The sequence below is a fragment of the Geotrypetes seraphini genome, chromosome 2, assembly GCF_902459505.1.
Source record: "Geotrypetes seraphini chromosome 2, aGeoSer1.1, whole genome shotgun sequence".
NCBI lineage: Eukaryota > Metazoa > Chordata > Amphibia > Gymnophiona > Dermophiidae > Geotrypetes > Geotrypetes seraphini.
Genome location: NC_047085.1, coordinates 272,917,855 through 272,931,391, shown reverse-complemented (window position 1 = coordinate 272,931,391; position 13,537 = coordinate 272,917,855). Strand labels below are relative to the sequence as shown.

The 13,537-nt window shown below is 42.8% G+C and overlaps 1 protein-coding gene across 1 annotated transcript in view; it reads right to left on the bottom strand.

The window, feature by feature from the left end:
• ANKS6 (ankyrin repeat and sterile alpha motif domain containing 6) overlaps positions 1 to 13,078 on the bottom strand; it is a 277,710-nt gene extending 264,632 nt beyond the window's left edge. Inside the window, exon 1 of the mRNA XM_033929683.1 lies at positions 12,837 to 13,078. The gene's annotated coding sequence lies outside the window, so the exon portion shown is untranslated. The remainder of the gene's footprint in view (positions 1 to 12,836) is intronic.
• Positions 13,079 to 13,537: the final 459 nt, after the last annotated feature.

The following is a 13,537-nucleotide window of genomic DNA, read 5'->3' as shown; positions in this document are numbered from 1 at the left end:
GCAAGAATGAAAATACAGTAGTGAAAAGTACATAATATAACAACATTCCTACCCCTCCCCCACCCCCCACAACTTCAAATGATGTGAACAATAAATAGATTAGGCCACGCCTATACAAGCCCAACAGAGGAATAACCCAAAGGAACATTATAACATACCAGGACCCTGGATTATTATGAACCCCAGTGAAACCCATTAATTCCTTGCCTTCCCAGACCCTCACCCACCTACCCAAACCCCCCTCCCTCCCCCCAGTCATGTAGTGAAAAAGAAAGCATGAAAGTGTGTGCGTGCACCAGTCAGAACCACCATATCAAATCCCAACAATAGGAGGAACGGCCGCATCCCCAAGCAATTGAGGAGAGAGCTGCGCACAAGATGAGGCAATGATTGTATATAGGGGCTCCATACAGAATAAAAAAGTTTTGATTTCCTAAAAGTCAAATGAAGATCCTGGAATTCCCATAACAATAACTCTGAAAATGATTGCACCAATGCCAGAAGGAAGGAGATATCTCCTGCATCCAATGTTGTAAGATGCACTTTTTCCCTACAATACAAGATTTGAACCTTCACTTTTAAATGAGCCCTCTCTGCATCTGCCTTAATATTAAACCACCAAAATAAAAAGAGGGGACATAAAAATTCCACAATACAAAAGATGCAGAAAACAGTAGAACAAAAAACACACAGTACCTAGATGAATACAGGAAAACATATTTAAAATGATAGAGGATTACTGCACAGGTCCTGGACCTGTTGAGCCGCCGCGTGAGCGGGTTGCTTGGCACGATGGACCTCAGGTCTGACCCAGCGGAGGCATTGCTTATATTCTTATGTTCTTATGTCCAGGAATATCTAGGCAGCTGTACTCTATTGTAGGTGATGTGCAATAGAGTATTAGGATCCAACACAGTCTGTGTTTCAACACTAATTTTCCTGATGAGTCCTCAAAAAATGAAAAAATTTGAAAACACATACATAAATATGACTACAAAAGTGAATGAGAACAGAAAAATTAATTATAAGCTGAAATGAAGTGTAACAGAGTGACATGCTTAGTATTAAGGTGACAGTTGTATATAAGGCTCTAGCTCAGTTTGTACCAAAGCAGTTGACAATAACTATAAGAGGAGAAATAAGACAGGATATGGGGAAACTTCCCAATCAAACCAATTCTGCTCTTCTCTACAACAATTAACATGCAACAAATCAATGCCAATAGGAACATAACTTAAAACAAGGTGAAAACAAACAAGCCACCTACTTGAGTGCAACCAGCACTTACACTTATGTAGCTCTCAAAGACTCTCACTTGCCTTTATGCAATAGAGAGTTAACTCATCACTCTTCTGGCCTGTCTGGCAGGAGAAAACCAAATATCTGGACATACATACATGTCTGAGACAGTAAGCAGGTGAAATGAAATCTGACAGAGCAGGCCTTCAAGACTTATATGCCTTTCTACTAGAAAGATTATCAAGGTAAGAATTTAATCTCTTCTATGCAAAAGGCATAGGAGTCTTGAATCAGTAGGATGTACCAAAGCAGTCCCCTGAGTCTAGGGCAGGACAGATGAGCCTGCTGCCAGCACTGAGGACCCAAAAGCGGTATCCATTCATGCCACCACATCCACCCTGTAAAACTTTGTTAACTCCCGGGACTCTGCCCATGAGGAAGCCACACTCCTCATAGAGTGTGCGCTCAAAGAAATCAATGGTCATTTACCACACCCAGTATACACTGAAGAAATAGCTTTATGAATCCATTTTGAAATGGAAGCCTTAGAAGCCAGTCTGCCCAGATGTCTAGGACTCATTATAACAAAGAGATGATCTGAGACACGAAAATCATTTGTCACCTCGAGGTAACAAAGAAGGACTCTCCTGACATCCAACAATGCCAAAACTTTGTCCTTTTTCCTTGAACCTGTGGCATGGAACACAGATAGCCAGACTTCCTGATATACATGGAAGGCCAAAATCACCTTTGGCAAAAAAAAAAAAAGTACTGTGGATAGAAAGACCTTCTCGCTGAGGCGATAGCTACTAGAAAAACTGCCCTAACAGTAAGATCAATCAGCAACACCTCTTGTAAGGGCTCAACAGGGCCTTATTGAGGACATGCAAAACAATGTTAAGATTCCAAGTGGGAAATGGCTGTCCCACAGGAGGATGCAGCTACAAAGCACCCTTCAAAAATCTGTCGTAAAGCACAAGGGGCCTGCTGACATCTGAAATCTAAAGGGCTTCACATTCTGCTTATCACACCAAGAATGAAACATTTTCCAAGCCTTGGCAAAGGCCGCAACAGTCACCAGTTTCATAGATCTTAGGAGGGTAGCTATGGATCACCTCTGAGTAATCCTTTTATGCTAGGGCTGCATGCTCAAGAGCCATGCTGTAAGTACAAAGCATTCTAGATCCTCCATGGCAACTGGACCTTGCAAGAGAAGATGGATAAAGTGGCAGTTTGAGACACTTGTCCCTCTGCAACCAAACCAGATCCACATATCATGGCCAACACAGCCAATCTGATGCTACCAAAATTACTAACCACGGGTGGGTCATTATTCCTTGAATGACCCAGCCTTTCATGGCCCACAGGGGGAACACATGCAACAGCCCTGTCTTTGGCCAAGGTTGACTAGATCATCCATGCCAGCGCTTCTAGGCTTGAATCTTTGGCTAAATGGTACAAATGATTATACAAAATTAAATTGTAGAACACGTAGACAAACATGATTTAATGAGACGGAGTCAGCATGGGTTCAGCGGAGGGAGATTTTGCCTCAGAAATTTATTTGTCTTCTTTGAAGGTGTGAATAAACATGTGGATAAAGGTTGATATAGTATATCTAGATTTTCAAAAAGCTTTTCATAAAGTTCTTCACGAGAGGCTCCTGAGAAAATTAAAATGTCATGGGATAGGTGGCAAAGTTGTGGATTAGGAACTGGTTATTGGATAGAAAACAGAGGGTATGGTTAAATGGTCATTTTTTTCATTGGAGGAGAGTAAACAGTGGAGTGCTGCAAGGGTCTGTACTGGGACCGGTTCTATTTAACTTATTTATAAATGATATGGAAATTGGAATGACGAGTTAGGTGATTAAATTTGCTGATGACACTTAACTGTTCAAAGTTGTTAAAACACATGCGGATTGTAAAAAATTGTAGGCGGACCTTAGGAAATTGGAAGACTGGGTGTCCAAATGGCAGATGAAATTTAAGGCTCCTTTTACTAAGCTGCATTAGGGCTTTAACGCGCGGAATAGTGCACGCTACAATGCCACGCACACTAGACGCTAATGCCAGCATTGAGCTAGCGTTAGTTCTAGCCGCGTAGCGCGGGGTTAGCGTGTGCTAATCTGCGTGCGTTAAAAATGCTAGCACACCTTAGTAAAAGGAGTCCTAAATGTGTATAAATACAAAGTGATGTACATTGGGAAGAATAACCTGAATCACAGTTAGAGTCCACCTTGGGGATTAGTGCCCAAGAAAATGATCTGGGTGTCATTGTAGATAGTACATTGACATATTCCGCCCAATGTGCGGCGGTGGCCAAAAAAGCAAATAGGATGCTAGGAATTATTTAAAAAGGGATGGTTACCTAGTGGCTCTATGTGTTTCAAATGATACCTGTATTACTCTCCTCACGTCATGATAACATTCTTGGGAAATGTTTGCAAAAGTTCCTGTGGGGTGGGAGGAGGGCTCGTATGTCTTTGGCTCATCTGGCGCGCCCTAGGGATCGCGGAGGATTTGGTCTCCGGAGTCTTCGTTTATTATCCTGGGCGTGCCAGATGAGACACTTGAATGACTGGTACCGGGGGACTACACATTTTTCGGCTTCCACGCAGGAATTGTTGCTCTGTGCTCCATACCATTTCAGTTACCTGCTACACACTTCCCACCTGCCAAGGAAGACCTCATCAGCACGAGACTTATTTCTACTGCCTTTGCGGCGACTTTGGAAAGTACTTTGTAATCAGCTCAAGATTACCTCTCAGGTTACTCCTTACTTACCATTGCGGGGTAATGGTGACTTTACAGCGGGTATGGACCCAGTTTCTTCTCAAGTGTGGACATTGCCTACTAATCAATATATTTTTCAACTGGTACATTCCACTGGCGCCTTGAAATCATTTGAAGAACTTCAGCGGGACCATGGCTGGAGGCCTACTGATTGGTTCTCTTACCTTCAACTTTCCTCTTACATTGCCTCCTTGCCACAGGACTCTATAGCGGACCGTTGTATGGAACATCTATCTGAAGCGCTGAGCTTATCTGCTCAGGTACCGATTCCTTTGCGATTTCATCATCGTCATCTACAGGAATGCCTGGGCGAGCCTTCCTATGACTCTTATGCTTTAAAATGGTCACACGACCTTTCCTGTGAGGTAACAGCTACTATGATCCGCAGGGGGGGTCTTTCGAACGGCTCGAGTTTCGCACAGTGTCACTCTGTTTGAAATGAATTATAAATTTTTACATCATTTGTATAGATCTACTTCATACCAATATCGTGCAAAGATGTGCTTGTCTGATGGTTGCCTTAAATGTTCTCATTCTCCGTCCACTTTGGGACATCAGTTCTGGATGTGTCCTCGGATTCAAGCTTTTTGGCAACAGCTGTGTGAGCATATTCAAAACATGTGGAATTACAACTTTTCCTTAGATCAACAGATGTTGTTTACCCTTGATTCTGTGCCTCTGACAGCTCCTAGGGGGTTTAGGAGCTTTCTCGCCCGCTCTATACTATTGGGGAAGAAGACTATTCTACTTAACTGGATTTCGTCTGAATCTCCGACGCTTTCTCGCTGGCGGACATTGATGATACAGCAAGCCTCCATGGAGCGACTTTGCTTTTCTAGTCTGGACTCCGCACAGGGCAGATTGTTCTGTCAATGTTGGGCTCCCTTCTGGGATACTTTAACATCTAGAGCTTGAAGTCATTTGTTAAATGTTTGACTATATAATTTGGACTGTACTAGAGTGGACTTTTGTTATGATTTGTTTGTTTGGGTTATGGGAGGGGGGTGAGAGTGGGTGGGATGGGGGGGAGGGCTCAAGACTGTGTTGGTGAATTTGAGCAGAATTTTGGTATTCATGACACTTGTTGTACACCATGTGCACTTGAGTGCTTTGTTCTTTTCTTCTTGAAAAATTTAATAAAATATACTTTTCAAAAAAAAAAAAAGGGATGGTTAACAAGACTAAGAATGTTATAATGCCCATGTATCGCTCCATGGTGCGACCTCATCTGGAGTATTGTGTTCAATTCTGGTCTCCTTATCTCAATAAAGATATAGTGGCACTAGAAAAGGTTCAAAGAAGAACGACCAAGATGGAAAGGGGATGGAACTCCTCTCGTATGAGGAAAGATGGTTAGGGCTCTTCAGCTTGGAAAAGAGACAGCTGAGGGAAGATATGACTGAAGTCTACAAAATCCTGAGTGGAGTAGAACGGGTACCAATAGATCGATTTTTCACTCTGTCAAAAATCACAAAGACTAAGGGGACACTTGATGAAGTTACAGGGAAATACTTTTAAAACAAATTGGAGGAATATTTTTCACTCAGAGAATAGTTAATCTCTGGAACGGGTTGCCAGAGGTTGTGGTAAGAGTAGATAGCGTAAGTGGTGTTAAGAAAGGTTTGGACAAGTTCCTGGAGGAAAAGTCCATAGTCTGTTATTGAGAAAGACACTGCTTGCCCTGGATCGGTAGCATGGAATATTGCTACACCTTGGGTTTTGACCTGGATTGGCCACTGTGAGAACGGGCTACTGGGTTTGATGGACCATTGGTCTGACTCAATAAGGCTATTCTTATGTTCTTATCTTCTTAAATGAGGGACATTTTTGTTGGCTGCTGACGCCATTATATCAAACTTCAGATGGTCCCATCAACATATAATGCTTATTAAATCCTTCTAGAACAAAGACCATTCTCCCAGGTCCAGGATCTGCTGGCTGAGATAGTCTGCCTGTACATTGTCCCCCCTACATGTGCTGCTGTTAAAGCTTGTAGGGGGACTTCTGCCCAGTGAAATATCAACTGGGCCTCCAGTCTCAACAGGGCATTCTTGGTGCCTTTGTGTCTGTTGACATATGTCATAGCTGTGGCATTGTCCGAGAAGACCCTGACCACTTTGCCTTTTAGGATGTTCTCCAATGTCTTCATCGCTAGATGAATAGCTTGCAGCTCCAATCTGAGAGGTAACCATCAACCTGAACTGGATGACCCTCACAAAGACCTCCCAGCTGAAAAGACTGGCACCTGTTGTCAGGATCACCCAAGAGGATATGCGAAGAGGCAAGCATTTTGCCAGAGCCACCTCTGCAAACTTTGACCCCATCACCACCACCACCACCACTGTCTAAGTCAGTAGCATCTGGAGTGAACCTGTCTGCAGTGACCAATGGGACAACAGTGTGTCTTGGAGAGGGCATAGATGAGCTTTTGCCCAAAGAACCACCTCTATGGTCGCTGTCTTCAACCCCAGCACCTGTACATGGTGCCAAGCCATAGTGGATGTATAGTCAGGAGATCCAAAATCTGGCTCCTGAGTTTCAGTTTGCATGACTCTGGAAGAAATACGCAGCCTTCTGTCATGTTGAAGTGGACCCCCAAGCACTCTAAGGATTGTGTTGGCTCCAAGTGGCTCTTCCAAAAATTGATAATCCACCCCAGGTCTTGCAGTAGGGGATAACTAGTGCCACTGCTTTCTTGTTGGCTCTGATCAGCCAATTGTCCAAGAATTGCCTTACGTAGGTGTGCTGCTGCTTAGAGAATGACACAGGGACAAATTTTTCCCCGTCCCCGTGGGAACTCATTTTCCCATCCCTGCCCCATCCCTGCAAGTTCTGTCCTCATCTGTATAAGCCTCAAACACTTTAAATTCATAAGTGTTTGAGACTTGTGTGGTTAAGTCAGAGCTTAAAGGAATGGGACAGGTACAGAGACAGTGACAAAACTCATGGAGACAGGACAGGAAAATTGAGTTCCTGTGGGGACAGGGAAAAATTTGTCCCCGTGTCATTCTCTACTGTTGCTACAACCACTGTCTTGGTGAAAGTATAAGGCACTGTTGTCATACCAAATGGGAGCGACGAGAATTGGAAATATCTCCCAAGAACAGGAAATTTCAAGAATTTCCTGAGGTCCGGAAATATGAGAATATGTAAACAAGCCTCCATTAAATTCAGAGAGACTAGAAACTCCCCTGGAGTCACAGCAGCCATGACCAAACAGTGTCCATCTGGAATTGGGTCACTTTCAGCGTTGCATTGACCATCTTCAGATCCAGGATTGGTCTTCAGTCATCTGAGTCTTTTGAGTAAGATAAAGTACGGGTTCTATGGCTTGAATATCCAGTAGCCATTTCACCATTGTTCAGACCTTTACCTCCTCTGGCTGTCTGGCTGGAGAGTGTAAAAAGAGGTCTAGCAGGAGATGGAAAAACTTGAGCTTGTAGTGCTCTCAAATGATGTCTAGAACTCAGTGATCTGAGCAAATCCTCAAAAAGGCCTCCCAGCAAGTGTTAACTTCCCTTCTATCTGTGGGGGTTCGGTAGCTGGCATGGCATCATTGTGATTTTTTTGGAGATTGCTGTGGGGCACAAACCAGAGGGCTGAGCTTGCCTGGAGCCTCCACATCTCTACTGAGATCCCTGAAACAATCTAAATAAATTTCCCTTTTCCCCAAAGAGCTCAGAACAGGTTACATGATAACAGGTTACAGTTTACAGATAAGAGTGTTGCAATATAGGGTTTACATACAGTGTGAACATAGGGCCCTACTGAGGACTGACAAAACTGTTGATAACCATGGAAAGTACCACAACCTGACACTCCAGGGACACATGGTCTACTATCTTGCAAAGACTTATGGCAATGATCTGCCACACTGGCCTTGTCAAAGAGCATTTCACCCTTGAAAGGTAGCCTGCTCAAAATGGCCTTGGAAGCCGAATCTCTCGTTCATTGCCTGATTTAGAGCATTCTACGGGCAGATATAGAATAAACATAAACCTTGCTCATGATCCTGAAAACATCATTTAGAGTATCTGCTACATAATCCATCACCGAAAGCAGCAACTAGAGGTAGACATCATCTTCCGCCAACAGAGCCCGACACAATCTGGTACGTCAGGCGTGTGCAATGAAAGAAGCTGCAGCCACTGCCTTTAGTCCCAACGTCAAAGCCTTGAACTGCCTTTTGAGGACTAAATCTACCCTTTGGTCTTGTGCATCCTTTAATATCACTCCACCTTCACTAGGCAGAAAAATACGTTTGGTAACCTGCACTACCAATGAATCCACTTTAGACTGGACAAACAGCTGTTGAAAATCAGGAGCCATCAGTTACAACTTTATCATAGTTCTGGTCACTCTCAGAGGGCCTTCAGGAGTCTCCCAATGCTCTGACAGCATCTTGGTAATATCTGGACGTGAAGGGAAAGATGTGGTCAGAGCCTTAGAGTTACTCATGACTAAAAGCTGAGTATCAGAGTTATGTGGGGTTTCAAGCTTCAATTCCTGCAAAGGTTCTATAATGACATAATGTAACATCGTGCTTCTAAACCGCGTAACCGTAAGTTCAACGTGGTTTACAAAAGATCATAAATAAAAATAACAGAGGAAACTACAATTTTTCCTGGAGGGTAAAGGTGCTTCCGTAGCCCCACAATGCCTACTGATATCACCGTCCAGACTGTATAGTAATGATACAACTGATTTGCTCTGTATTTATGAGTATATTGATGTTTCCTTTTTTCTTCAAATTCAACTACCCTTGACTGTGCTTGATTCTCTCTCCTTAATTGTGGACTACTATATTGTATATGTTATGAGTATTATTGTTTCCTAATTGGATATTGTTATTTTTCTTTAGCAAAGGTATTTTCTTTTGATGTTAAACAAAGACAAATAAATAAATAACAGAGGAAACACAATAGAACTATTTGGCCAAATATTTTGAAAAGAGATGTTTTCAGCTGGGTTCTAAAATGTTTATAGGAACAAGCTGTATGCAACAACAATTGAAAATTTTTACCATAAAAAGCTGTCTGAAATGCTAATGTATGATCAAGAAATTTTTTGCTTTTACAACCCTGAACAGGTGGAAAAATTAACAAGGCACGACCTCTAGAAAAGCCACCAGATTCAAAAGACAGCACACCATCGGGTTCTCCCCCTGGTCCAAGGCTGCTACAGACTCCTGGCTGGTAGCCCCTGCCTGAGATCCTGAATCCCACAAAACTGAGGATTCATTCTGAGGGAATAAAGGCATTGACCCTAACCCCCAGTCATCCCAGTGTTCTACAAATGGATTTCTGGTTCCTGTGGATGAACCTTAAATGAGGGAACCAAGCTCTGAGAAACCATGCAAAACTAGTAGTGAGACTGCAGACAGTGCAGGTAGACCCTGATAATTCAGATAGGCTGCAAATATTAAACTTACAAAATCAGGAGTAAAGCCCTGTGCGGTGGCAGCGAAAAGGGCAAACGGAATGCTAGGAATGATTAAGAAGGGGATCACAAACACATCTGAAAAGGTTATCATGCCATTGTACTGGGCCATGTTATGCCCCCACTTGGAATACTGCATCCAACACTGGTCGCCGTACATGAAAAAGGATATAGTACTACTCGAAAGGGTCTAGAGAAGAGCGACAAAAATGGTTAAGGGACTGGAGGAATTGCCATACAATGAGAAGCTAGAGAAACTGGGCCTCTTCTCCCTTGAAAAGAAGAGACTGAGAGGGGACATGATCGAAACATTCAAGATATTGAAGGGAATTGGCTTAGTAGAGAAAGAGAGATTGTTCACCCTCTCCGAAATGAAGAGAACCAGAGGGCACTCGCTAAAATTAAAAGGGAATAGATTCCATACAAACGTAAGGAAATTCTTCACCCAGAGAGTGGTAGAAATCTAGAACGCTCTTCCAGAGGCTGTTATAGGGGAAAGCACCCTTCAGGGATTCAAGAAAAGGTTGGATAAGTTCCTGCTGGAACAGAACATACGCAGGTAAGGCTAGGCTCAAATAGGCCACTGGTCTTTGACCTAAGGGCCGCCGTGTGAGCACACTGCTGGGCACGATGGACCACTGGTCTGACCCAGCAGTGGCAAATCTTATGTTCCTATGTTCTTAAGGATGCCGCAACAACCTCTGCAGGGATTCACCTTGTCTCCTCATGGAATCTGCCAAGTCACTATCCAAGAGATCTAGAAGGAATTTTTACCCATAAATTGAGCTACCTATGACTGTTGCTCCTGCCCCCCTTATGAAGGGAATGGATAACACATTAGGGTAGGTCTGAGTGTACTGGCCAGTGATTTATAACTCACTATATTGTAAAAATGTAAAAATGGTTCAAGACTCATATGCCTTTTACACTACAAATTCTGTTTATTTCATATATGGATGTATGCCTTTTGCAAAGAGCTAAATACCATTTTTTTTCCTTACCTGTGCTAGACTATACACTATTACAGTATTATTGCTATAATCACAAATAGCTACCAGCTGTCCTGAAAATTAATTCAGTATCCTGCAGGTAATGACATATCTCTTACATATCTAATTTCAAAGGCTTTTTAAAAAATAAAATAAAATCTCATTCTTGCATAGGGAGTCTTAAGAAGATATTTATACCTATTCCACTGCAGGCTAATGTAAACCTCCAGTACTCCATTTATCCCCCCACTCCCCCCCCCCCCCCCCCAATGTTATACCTTTTTCTTTTTTTGATTGATGGAAATTCATTTGATCTATGGGTCTATATAAAAAGCAATGCACACCTCTAGCAATTTTGTACCCCCGAGACACATTTCACAAAATCTATACAGAAATGTTAAGAAGGGAAAGGGATTAAGACTTGTATGTAAACTGCTTTGAGTGTGGTTATAAAACTACAAAAAAGGTGGTATACAAGTACTTCAAGCATTTTTTGTATCTGTCGCAGTGGGCTCGCAATCTATCTAATGTACCTGAGGCAGTGGAGGATTAAATAAATTGCCCAGGGTCACAAGGAGCAGCACAGGATTTGAACCCACAACCTCCAGGTGTTAAGGCTACAGTACTAACCACTACACCACTCTTTCCTTAAAGAAAGGTAAGCCTATGTACACTGGAGCCAATATTCAGACTGCAAGAGTTAGCTATGCTGAGCCCGAATATTCAATGCCGGGCTGTTTCCAGTGACCAGCACTGAATATCCAGTTTATTTGTGGCCGCTATAAACCTAATGGCTAAATCAATATTCAGCACTGTCTAGCTAAATTTATACCAGCCAATGCTAGAGCAGCTATTTATGTGGCCTGATTTGGCCACCTAAGTCATGCAACACAGCCGGTTATCCACTTGCTCAGTGTCCAGCAAACCTTCTGAAGGCACGGCACACTAAACTCAGTGCTGTGGCTAGAAGGCATCCGTAAATGCGAAGACACTGATGCAATGACATCATCTGCATGTATGAAGTCATCCCATCGACGTCTGCACATGCGCATAACCTACTGTTCTACGCCGGGGGTATGCTGGAGAAGGAGAGGAGAAGAAGTGCCGGCTGACTGCCTACAGGATGTGCCTCAGAGGCACATCCTGTAAGCAGTCAGCCAGCACCAGTGCCTCTCCTCCTCACCAGCATCTTGTGGCACATCTGGAATCTCACAATAGCACTCGGTTTGCGATACACTGCGCTAGCCACTAATATTCAGAAGCTATCTCATGACAAATATTAGTGTTTATCTAGCTAAGTGCTATTTAACCAGCTAGGAGCTATTCCTGGCTGGTTAAATAGCATTGAATATCAGCCGGCCTATGTTTTAAAATTTCCATGAGGAATCAACTACAGAAGTACTCCTTTTATCACCCCCACAATACTAGGACACAAATCACAATGTACATGATTTTAGCATTACACTAAACCTGGCATAAATCTGTCTACAAAATAGGAAAATAAAAGGTATTACATTTTAAAGAATTTACTATGATCAGAATAGGCCAAAATTAATATAGTTATCAAGATAAACAACAGCAAATTAAGCAGCTGAATAAAAATGCAAAGATACATCCAAATAATTCCAGAAATAAAGGATCCTCATCACCAGAAACAGATGTAACCACTACAAAAACAGAGCAAAGAAAAGCCATTCCATCTGTTCATATATGCACAGATAATGTATACAGCTAAGAAGAGACTTGCTAATCTAATGCAATATTTTGCATCCTATTGATAAGCCCAGCACTGTGCATAGACATCATGTCACTGAGAAAATCGCCAAAGGATATGTAAAGCTTTTCCCAAAAAGCAAATTGCTCACTGAAATATGTTTAAAAACCATCATCCTTAAAGGAGACCATTTTCAAACTATCTACATTACTGCAATGTCTGTGGGACTATTTGAAAATGAGCTGTGTTCCAGTTTGCAAAGTGAAAGAATGTGAACACTTTCATGTTGAAAACTGCTGAAAGAAAAATAATTCACAGAAAACTGCACCTGATTTTTCTATGCATTTCATTTCTAACCAAATCTGTACACCTATTACAACTAGAGGGCAAATAATTTCCTATTTGGCTCATGTTAAAAAACAGCTAAAATTATAATTTTCTAATCTGAAAAAAATTATTTTGAATTTAGAATCACAATTGGCATCAAAATGGGAGTATAGTACTTTGCAGGCCCTTTTGAAAACTTAGACTGAGACCAGCATCGGAGCCCTCTCCAGCAGGCACCTGGCCTCTGCTCCACCCCTCCCCCGATCCAGCAGGGGAGAAAATCTTTATCCCTCCTAGCCACTGCACGAAAGAAGCCTCCATTCTCCTGCTCACCTGCCCGAGTTTCAGGCTGCCTCCCCCTCCACAGCCAGCCGGGAAAGGAGAACTCCACGACCCTGCTTAAGCGCCGGTCGTTGGCAGCAAGCCCCCTCCTGTAGAATCACTCGGGCTCGGGTTTGACTTCGTTTAAGTTCTGCACAATTTTGTTTTAGTTTAATCTGCTAAGTACTGCCCAATTGCTTTTCTTTCTAGCTCCCTCACAGAGCTCATCGGATATCCCTCTTGCTGCATTCGGCTGCGTTTTCAAAGTCGGGGCCAGCTCCTGCACGGAGCTTCCACCGAAACTGCCCCCCCTGCAGCCGGGTGTGTGAGCCAGCTCCGCCCCCCAGGTTAGCAAAACCACACAAATCACACCAAGTGAATCGGCTCGCAGACGTTCGGCGCGCCGGCTAAGGCTGCGTAATGTCTTGCGAATACTATCATCTGCCTGTTCTACCCATTGCATGCAATATAAACTGCATGTACTATAATCTGCATGTTTTATAAACTGCATGTACTGCTCGTTATAGATTGTTATGAACTGCACCATAGCCTGTTATATCCTGCACAATCTGCATCTATAGCCCGTTATCGCATTTATAGCCTGTTATAGCATGTAAAATTTGTTACTGCACGTATAGTCAGTACTGCATGTATAGTATAGTCTGCTATTGCTTGCACAGACTTGTTATCACTGTCTCCCATCTAAGCATCAT